Consider the following 8,016-nt stretch of genomic DNA (forward strand, 5'->3'; position numbering starts at 1 on the left):
TAGCTCCGCCACTGCTTGCGTAAATGGAAAATTAATGCCTCCATAAAATATAGTCAAAAACATAATCATTTTAACATGGAACTTACCTTGTTATAATAAGCTCCAGACAAGACGTCATACTGCTGCCTCCGCTCCTCAGGCACTAGCGGAACAAGCCTGCGTCGGCCGGGGGGCGGGGCTAATGACCGGGCCCAAATAATAATGCTCATGATAATTTAACCTTACAACATGGACATGCCCGCAACAGCGTAGCTAACAAGTTTCATCACCAGAGATTGCGACTTTGTCATTCTGAAATCCATCTGACATGAAGTACTACAGACCAAGAGAATAACAGAAACATCAGGCTACTCGTCACTAATGATGAATCAACACAAATTCAAAACATGTTAACGTAGTCCGTAGAAATGCTCTAACTAGTTTGCCATTTGTTGCCAAGTGACTGATGATGACGTTGGTGACAAGCTTTACCCAGAATGCACCTGGAGACAATAAGGACGATTCATTTGTAGTTTTGTGTGTTATAAAGTTAAATATAAAAGTGAAAATAAAGCTAATAATGTAGCACAACATTTTATTCAATATTTTACACCCACTATGTCACCAAGTCAGTCTGGTAAGGTTTTTAGCAACCATGAGTCAACAGTGGGGCACCCTACTGTGTAAGCTACTGCGGTATTGTACACAATTTTCAATACGAGAGGGTTCTCCTTTTAAATGTGATGAAAAAAAATTAGATGCCTGAAGGCATGTTCTACCTCCCATATGGGTTCCCTCTAGGTCTGGTCTAGGGGCCCGCTGCATCCCCCACCCTACCTGCAACTCCTTCCCTGAAGTGATGTCACAAATGTTACAATTGTGGGATGAACTGTCTGATGTTGATTTCTAAATCTACACCAGACTGAGTTAGTGTTGGTGTTAATTTAGAAATCAACACAAGTTTTTATTTAACTCTTTGAAATAACACAAACTCTTTAGGGAAACTAACACTTATGTTGTTGAATTAGACTAAACAAGTGTTGAATTAACACTGTATTTTAACATACAGCACTTACACTGGAATTGGAACACTTTTGAATTAGCTGTGAACATAAATGAGTTGCTTCCAACTCCCTCAATATTTTTTTATATTAAAACTTTCTACTGACCTGTGAAATGTTGGGGCTTGTTTTGCAGCATTGGCAAAACATTGTGCTCCTTTCATGTACATTTACGAATTAGACAACTTGACAGATAAAGTTGCTGCTGCTGGCAACAAGCAGGTCTTTTGCTGCTAGCACCGAGTGGGATCTCGCGTCCGTGAGGCTCGTTTGAATACTGAATGCTGATTGGCTGTTATATATATATATAGAATGCTGATTGGCGCGGACAGACATGGGAAGACCGCAGCCTGCTCAGCACCATGTGCAGCAGAACCTCAGATAAGGGAGATGTTCCGTTATGTGTGGCAAGTTTCATTGGAGGGGGCAAGACATTTGTTTGCCCTGTGTTTACAACAAACACATCAGATGAAGACCTGTTGTTTCAGGGAATTTTCTATCATCATCCTTCCATTCTAAATTTGAGGAAAAACATGTTTCTCTTTACAAAAAGTTTTACTTTTTGAGATAGATGACACGAGACAAGCTCCATGTACAGAGATTCTGGTCTAATACTGATGTCCAAAAATATCAGAAAAAAATCCCTGAAAATTCAAAAACTAAAGGGCTGATTATTTGAAAAAAGAACACCCCTTATTTGGTGTGTATGCCACCATCAATTGTTTAGATTTGAGATTTATATCTTGTTATATTTCCATGTTCATGATGAATCATTTCCTCATCAAAACATGTTTGCGACATCGTATGATCTCCATGACAGCCAAGTGACACAATAATTTGAAGATTGAACAAGTAGTTTTAATCATTTAAATTCTGTTCTGATGAATGCAATCATCAGAATCATCAGCAAATATTTAATATTTAAAGTTCCTTATCTTAAAACCCATTAACTGTCATGGACCCAGTAACTTTATTGTAAGTATTTTGGAGGTGACAGTGAAAAGGTTAAAGAAAAATATTAAATATTATTAGCTCTGATGGCAAACTTTGTACTTCCATGCAGTGTTGTGGTCAAGACCACCTAACCCAAGACCAAGACCAGAGTGTATTGCAGGGGTCCCCAAACTTTTTCCTGTGAGGGCCACATAACTTTTCCTTTCTCTGCTGGGGAGCTGGAGTAAATTTGTAACAGAAAAAGTGTGACGATTGCAGGAGTGCCTAAATGTAAAAATGTATTGTTTTCCAGAAAGCACAATCAAATAACCCTCTCTGGGTTCTTCACAGAAAAAAATCCAGGAAGGATTATAATCCGTATTTTCCTAATTATGAGCCACACTGGACTATAAACCACAACCCCAAAGTTTTTTTTAAACCAGTAAACATACACATTAAAAACCGCAGATTTCTCTGCCGCTCCAGGTTTTCCACAGCGATGCAGCAGCAGCAGAGGGGGGCGGACACCCAAAATTTTAGTCATAACAGGTCAATTGAATATCACATTTATTACGTTGAAAAAGAAAAGTTGCCAAGTTTAGATTTAACTGAACTGATTACGGTAGTTTCCAAACGGTAACTGTAACAGTAAAAGTGCTCATCCTTCGTATTGCTACTAGCATGTGCTAAATGAAAATGGGCGCTTTGTTCTTCTTCTTTAGATTTCAACAGCCGCTTGCATCCATTATTGTTGCACTACTGCCATCTACTGGATCCTAATATCTATACCTCAAATTCTCATAATGATCCCAGTATTATTTAAAAAACTGTTAAATAGCATTTCCTCTCAATGCTATTTAACTGATCAACAACATTCTCATATTTAACATATTAAACCCTAATTCTAGGTCTAGGTGTTCTAGTTTTTTAGCTAGAGCAAATAAAAGATGCTGATGGTAGTGAAAATCGCCCTTGAGCCATTTCTCGAATTGGAAGCTGCATTTGGAAACCAACTTCACCTTCATCCAAGCAGCAGGGCCTAACATACAGTTCTCTTAATGTATGATAAACCTATTGTCATCATAACATTAAATAATCCCAAATACATCATTTAATCAAACCCTCTCATAAATGATGGTGATGTCAGCTGTAGGAGTTTGCCCTTCAATCGGTGGATCGCCAGTTCGATCCCTGGTTTACTTTTGAGATTTCAGTTTGATATATAAAAGGTATTACAAATTAATTTTTTTAAAGGTTTTATTGGCTCTAGTGGCCTTTATTTGATAGCAAATTGACAGGAAAGTGGGTAATGAGAGAAGGGGGAAGACATGCGGTCACCAGGCTGGGAATCAAGCCTGCAACTCCTGCGTGGAGGACTAAGGCCTCCATATGTGGGTTGTGCTTAACCCCTGTGCCACCCCCCCATAAATTTTATTATTAAAAAACAAAAGAAACCAAAATATCACACCAGCTTTCTATTCTCTCAATTATTTTTAGAGTCAGGTTTACAATTTTACATCATAGATGTAAACATCAGCAAAATTTGTAACTTTGGCCGATTAATACTGTTAATTTTAGGGTAATTAGCTGCTGGCAATATTACAATATTTTTCTATGAATTTTACAATTACTTAGATTTTTACAATAGATTTCTGTGTTTTCTACATTTCATGACTGTCAAAATCACTTGAAGTATATTTTTATTGAGTTATTGTAATTCCATGTATTTTCTACGGTAATGAAGTTCTTTATATTACGGTAAAAAACTGTTGGTATTTTACAATTTTTTACAGTAAATTTACAGATTTGTTTCTGCAGTGTTGACTTACGGTAACTTCATGTATTTTCTACAGTAATACAATGTTTTGGATATTACGCTCAGGAACTGTTGGTATTTGGCCATATTTTACTGTAAATTTACAGATTTTTTTTTTTTGCAGTGTTGACTTACGGTAATTCCATGTATTTTCTATTGTAACACAATGTTTTGGATATTACAGTCAGAAACTGTTGGTATTTTACTATTTTTTTAATGTGAAATTTACGGACTTTTTTTACAGTGAGGGGCACTGATATAGTTTGTTGAGATGAAAAATAATCAGCAATTCCAATTTCTAGGTTGAATTTGATTACTCACATTTTGTTGTGTGTTTTCCCAGAATACAATGAAATCTGTCCTTTAAGTCAAGGTTTTATTTTGCAACAATATGAAAATGCACTTCCTGTTTACTAAAAGCAGTAACATGTTACAGAAAGCTCTGTGTAGATTTTTGTTGAACTGATAGAGGGCCTCACTTTTCTGACACTTCATAAGCACTTTCATTCAGAGTACCTCATCTCTAAAGAGAGCTGTTTGAATGTGCAAGCCTTGTAGTGCACCCTGATTAATTGGCTGAGCTTTGTTAGCATTTTGGCCTGACAGTAGCAGTGGGAGCTCAGTAATGGAAATGTAATTTTCATGCTGCTTTAAGTGGGCCTATATTATAGGAGATAAAGTAGCCAGTACAGCTATAAAGCGGCCAAGTGAGAGGAATAGCATCTGCTCTCATAATTCAGTCTTATGAAGATTTGAGCTGAGGTACATTTGTTCTCCTGTTGACAATTTGTTCGTAATTTCCTGAACCAGTAACACACCAGTGAACATACACTGTTAGGCTATAGTAAATAATAATGTGGGAGTGCTCTGAAAATACTGAAGAAAGAACTGCACTCATTTCACCTCATATATTCTGATTACTGTACGAATGAAATGAAACTGCCATTTCAGAAAGGAGAGTAAGATCTTCTTTCTCAGAAATAAAGCTCAACAATATAACTGCAGCTTGATCAAGTTAAGGCTTTTTCAGTTTTTTATGTATTTTAGTTGTACAGGAAGAAAAAATTACCTGGAGCAAACATGTTTTACTGTGTTTTACTAACTGCCAAATTCTTAGTTGTCTGGTACTGTGTACAGAAATTAATAAGTAAGCTTTTCCAATGTCTCTGTAAGCGGTTGCTGCTGCATATGACAGGGTCCTGCTCATCCCTATTGGAGCCAAAATATTGTTCAGTAATACCACTGCTTCTGCCAGGTGTTCAGCTGAGCAGACATTGATGATTTGATTAGGAAAATATCAGCCAGAGTTTGCATCTTAGAACCACAGAGATAGAGATACAAAGCTGAAGTTGGCTTCAGACTGAAGCGCCTGACTCTGGAAATGGTTAAAGAGCAATTCCACAACATTCAACATCTTTAACCTGCTTTAGTTTAATAATTAACAATTTTATATTCATCAAACCTGGACTAGGTTGCTCTACAATAATCATAGAATTAATCAAACCCAGTTTGAGATTTCTCTGGTACTGAGAACCAGACAAAACTCAGAAGTAAACTTTTATTTGACTTGTGAAAATCCAATAGAAGGGTATTTCAGAAACGTTTTTTACATGTGGACCACTAGACCCGACCCAGCTTAGAAACTAAAATACTTACTCTTGAAACCTGGACCACATTATTCTACACAGATGCCCCAATGCTTCACAGTTGAAGATCGACACAGCCAAGGAATACTTTAGTTGTTTCCTACGACTCTCTTCTATAGTACTGCGGGGAGCGACGCATCCCCGCAGTACCATGAATGATGGGAGATTCAGTTTGATCAGTACGTTTTTTGGAGAGTTAGCCCAACCATCCATTGGCCCAAACATTGTGTTCTACTTTGTAAAGGCAGCTTTACACAGAGTATTTAGATGGCAGAATGAACTTTATTCCATTTTCATAACTGGAGTCTGGGAAAATGTAAAAGATGGATAAATGCCTGCAGCCGATCTAAGAGCAGCTGAATACATATCGACTTTAAAACACCATTACATCTTTGATGTAATGTGAACGCACCAGTAGCGGGTTAAACAGTTGTCCAACCGGGTGACCCGTCAGCTCTTTAGTTCGCCAAGCCCCCTCCCCCTCCCCCACACACACACACACAAAAAGCTCATGAACCGACAACCCGCCAGTACCGGACAAAGTAAAGAGCTCTAGCACACTGTAAAAAAAAACCTGCCTCAATTTACGGTAAAAGACTGGCAGCTGTGGTTGCCAGAATTTTACCGTCTTTATACGGTAAAATTCTGGCAACCAAAACTGCCGGTATTTTAAAAATGCAGAATTTTACCGTTTTTTTAAGAATACGGTAAAATTCTGGCAACGAAAACTGCCAGTATTTTACCGCATTTCCTAAATACGGTAAAATACCATATTTCCTAAAATATGTTAAATAAAAAATTAAAATGTGGTTTTGCCATAGTAAATACGGTCATACTGCCTGAGGCAAAGTATCTACATAAGTGAAAAACACGGCCAGACTATGATATTGACATTTTATTGTAAACCCCCCCCCCCAAAAAACCTTATGGTAAATTACTGGTCACTGTTCTTACCAAAATTTTACCATAAAAATTATAGTACAACACACAAGGAAGTGTAACTTGTCAGCATTTCTATACAGAAAGTTATAAAGAAAATAAATTCAAATTAAACAAAAATACAGATTACGAGTAATCCACTTAAAGAAACACTTTCTATTTAAAAATTCAGTTAAAAATAGAACCGATTCTATTTTCTGTCCAGTTTCCTCACGGTATTACTGAGATCTGGAAAACAAAAACAAACAGCATGTGTCCACATAAGAGATAACCTATTGTAGAAGAAAAACTGGTGATAAAAGGATTCTTGTTCTGGGTTGAGAGTCAAGTCACTGAGTTCAGACTTTGCTCAAGATGGCTGTACTCTTCCCAGTCACAGGTTGAAATTGAGACTCACATGTTGTCAATCGGATGTTTCCTCTCTGCTGGAAAACAAACAAAGCAAAAGTTAGAAAGATGGACTACATGAACATCATATAAATGCACCATTCGCTTAAATGTTTGTTTCACCTTTGTTGACTTTCATATGGAGACTGGTACTTCAACAAGGCGGTGTGATAATTTCTGACTGACAATTCAGTAGTTCTTAACCTTTGTTTGTTGTCGACAGGTGTGATCCTCTCTGCAACTTGACAAAATACACAAACAAAAAACAAATAACTGTTTTAGGCAATTTATGAAATACTCACCATTTATCTGAGTCTCATGAAGGCCAATAAGTTGTCTTCAACCATTTATGTAAGTTACAATTCCTGCAAGCTAGCAGAAACAAAGCTGTAAATGTGTACACTTTTCATACAGGCAAACAAATAGATACACCTGAGACGATTTATGCCATGTTAGTTTTTCCTCAGTCACTTTTGGTGCATTTCTCAAGTCATTGTTGGCATTTACAAAACGGTAAGCGCATTTCTCAAAACAATTTGTAGAAACAGCAAAAATAGCATTTGTTTGCTTGAAAAATCCTTAGTTCAGCTCTCAAAATTCTGTCAGTTAACATATCAGTGACTCAAAATAATAAGTTATAGTTTCTTTATGTACAGATAAGAATTGATTAGTCATGGAAGAGACTACAAAATTCACATTTACACTTTCGCTGTAATTTATTGATGGACCATGCCATGGTGATTCAGAAAGAAAAAGACAGAAATGCAGAGAACAAAAAAAGTAGAAAAGGAACCACAGGACAATCTCCTCATGGAAAACTGTACAGTGCTGTAGAAATTACATTACATTTTAATTTCCATCGTCATGCTGATGTGGCGATACTAGACGGAAACTCAAGATTTGGTGAACTTTTAGTTTTAATAGGTTGAACAACAACGCCACCCTGGGAATTTCACCCAGATAATATTTCTTTTGGTTTAAGGCACACAGGTTCAGTTATGCATGAAGTTAACACATCTGAGACAGTTTCAAATTTATAAAACAACCATTTATTAAGCTCTTTTTAAAACCAGTTTCTTTTTTTAAGAGTGGGACACAAAGGAAAACAAAGAAAATCAAAGTGAGTGCAGTAGCTGAAGTTACCGGCCAGAGGGGGCGCTATAGGGACGGCATCCACCAAACACAGCAAACCAAAAAAAAACCTTTGACACACCAGACGCAGTGAGACAACCCAAACTCAAGAATCACAGCACGC

This window comes from Poecilia reticulata, linkage group LG6, assembly GCF_000633615.1.
Source record: "Poecilia reticulata strain Guanapo linkage group LG6, Guppy_female_1.0+MT, whole genome shotgun sequence".
Taxonomy (NCBI): domain Eukaryota; kingdom Metazoa; phylum Chordata; class Actinopteri; order Cyprinodontiformes; family Poeciliidae; genus Poecilia; species Poecilia reticulata.